Here is a 2,797-nt window from a genome sequence, read left to right as displayed (position 1 = left end):
GCCCAATTGGATTTAAGTGGGCGCCCCAAATGGATAAGAACCAAAGAGTCCTGATAAACTTGGACTCTTTGGCGCCACCTTATTTGAGCCTATCCATTGTTGGCACCAACATAGGAGAGAGTATGGGGATTCTTATCTGATGTGATCAGATAATATCACTCCACCAATCAGAATTTTTCCATAATTTATTGGAATTTTTTTATTGGTCGAATGATGTGGCACTGCGCAGCATACAGGGTCTATATAAACCCTGCTGCACCTAGGGTTTCGGGGTAGAACTTATTTTGTGCAAAAAACCCATTGGCTGCCACCCTCTCCCCTCTTCTCCACATCCTCCCTACTCTTCTTTCTTTCCTCTTCATGTCCAAGAAGTTGGACATTCATCTGGCATAGGTGCAAGGCGTGGTGACGCCTGGAACAGAAGGCTACAGGACTTCTTCGACAGGCTGCTGCTCCAACTTCAGGAAGACTTTTGATGATCTTCCTAATCAGATTTAGATCTGATTTTTAGAGCATAGAATCATGAGGAGAAGATGTTCTAGATCCTACCTAAGTGGATATTGGTAGAGGCCAGGTGCTTGCATGGCTACATCAGAACCTCAGGCAGTGCTGCGATCATCTACAAGGTAATTAGATTACCCTTGAGGTATGTCTATGTTTCTCATACTTTTAGATTTAATTTTAAAATTAAAATATTAGATAATAAAATTAGATCTAATAGACATTAGATCTGAAATAGTGTAAGATAAAAATTTAAAATTTATTCTACCCCATATTTGATGAAATCTGGAAGATCCTACACAGGAAAAATGTGGTTATTCCTTTAGCTAGCACATGAATTAACCCAAGTTTCCAATTGGGTTTAGTGCAAAGGTGTTTATGCTAACCTAGTCTTGTTGCCTTGACCTAATATGATTGGGTTTGAACCATCTAATTTAAGTTGATTTTATCTGATTTTGTGAAAGTATTCCATGTGGAATCAGCCTCCTCCACATCAAAACCACATGCATAAATTTTGTTGGCATCACATTTATTTTTGGTGTTAAGGAGAGGAGTCCTTCTCTTCCACTCCTCTTAATTCTCTTACATGTTCATGCATTCTTTATTTTTTGTGCACCATCAGATGGTGCCTTGGGATATGAGACATGGAAGAGGAAGTGGAGTCCTTCTCTTGGAAGGAACTCCATGCCAAAATAAATGTGGGACGCCCCATTATTTGGCGTTTGAATTGGAAGAGTCCAATTCACTTAAAACTTTTTATTTCTTTCCTTTATTTTCACATATTTTTAAATTCATTGTGTCATTAGATAACCCTTGAAATTTTGGGATGCAGAGAGGAAGGAGAGTCCTTCTTCTGGAAGGAGTTTGAATGCCAAATAATAATGGGATGCCGTATATTTGTGTTGAATATGGAAGAGTCCGGATTATCATGGACTCTTGGTATTTCACACTCTCCCTTTTATTCCATGCACCATGTGATGGTGATTTATTTTTTTTAGGTAGAGGAAGAGTCCTACTACTGGTCAATCACTTCCTATTCCATGCCATCTCATTGGATTCTATGGATAAAAATTTATTTGTGGCATGTAATAATTAAGGGATGCTAAGAGTTGGCGTCCCATGGTATGCCCCTTGTTTTCTATTTAAACGGGGTGCCACAACTAGATTTAGCATGCTATTTTTGTTGAGGATGGGTATGACAATGAGAGGAAATAATAAAAAAAATTTGGGAAAAAGGAAAGGAAAAAGAGGGAGAGAAAATGGAAAGGAAGGGAGAAAAAAAAGAAAAGTATGAGATACTTATCCTAAGATCAAATTGTTCATGTGTTGAACATAAAATCTGATTAGAGTGTGGTGTGACACTTTAGGAAAATATTTCTAGAGTAGTACTAATAGAGGTATGAAGGCATACAAGTGGTGGTGCACATCGTTCTTGTGAAGGACGGACAGCAGCGCACTTAGGAAGAAAGCTGCAGCCCCATGATGAGTTGGGAAGGGCCCTGACCAATCCTGTGTGGATCACCATTAGAGGGCTTCTGCTTTGGAGTCTCATGGAGATTTTAAAATCACTAGTTTATGGTCTTCATGGTGGTATATGACTTTTGGTCTTCTCCTCATATGCTTGATTTTGTGATTTGATTGTAATCATCAAGGGGTTCCTTGATTTTTGTGTTTCGATGGTTGTGTTTAAATGTTAAACCTTGTTTTCATTATTGTATGTATGTCAAAAAATTTTGAAATTCATATTCCACTACATCTCACTGGAACCCAACAAGAAATCATTGGTAATGGACCATGTTAGTAATTGATCAAATCTAATTAAAAAGTTAATTCTAATTGGATCAATTATTCTCTTGATCAATTTCAATAGTTGTAATTGTTGGGTTTCAACTATGCAGTGGAAATAATTTTTAAAATTTTAAAATTAAACAAGTCAATAGCTTTAACAGTTAAAACTATCGAGCTAAAATCTAAACCTTAGAATCATCTTGCCGATGTCGATCAAAACAAAACAAGCATGCAAAGGGATAGAATTTTTTACTTTCATCAGAAAAATAATGTGGCATGTTGGTGATCTCCACGAGACTCTAAAGTAAAAGTCCTCCAATGGTGATCCATACGAAAGTTGGCCAAGGTCCTTCCTAACCGGTGCGCTACTGCAGCCTTATCTTCTCAAGAACATTGCCAGCTTCAAACTCAAGGAACGATCACACCAAAGTCCAGTTGCTTTGATCTTACCACCAGAATCATACTAAGAAGATATTCTATAGATGTCTCATAATTTAGGATTTGATTT

General features: G+C 37.5%; 1 long non-coding RNA gene across 1 annotated transcript; it reads left to right on the top strand.

Moving 5' to 3' along the window:
- Positions 1-256: 256 nt before the first annotated feature.
- Positions 257-2,164, top strand: LOC140859415 (uncharacterized). Its single transcript, XR_012142885.1, has 2 exons — positions 257-626; positions 1,334-2,164. It is a non-coding gene; the product is annotated as an uncharacterized lncRNA (long non-coding RNA).
- Positions 2,165-2,797: the final 633 nt, after the last annotated feature.

This window comes from Elaeis guineensis, chromosome 7 (genome assembly GCF_000442705.2).
Source record: "Elaeis guineensis isolate ETL-2024a chromosome 7, EG11, whole genome shotgun sequence".
Classification (NCBI taxonomy): Eukaryota; Viridiplantae; Streptophyta; class Magnoliopsida; order Arecales; family Arecaceae; genus Elaeis; species Elaeis guineensis.
This window is presented reverse-complemented; position numbering and strand designations above follow the sequence as displayed.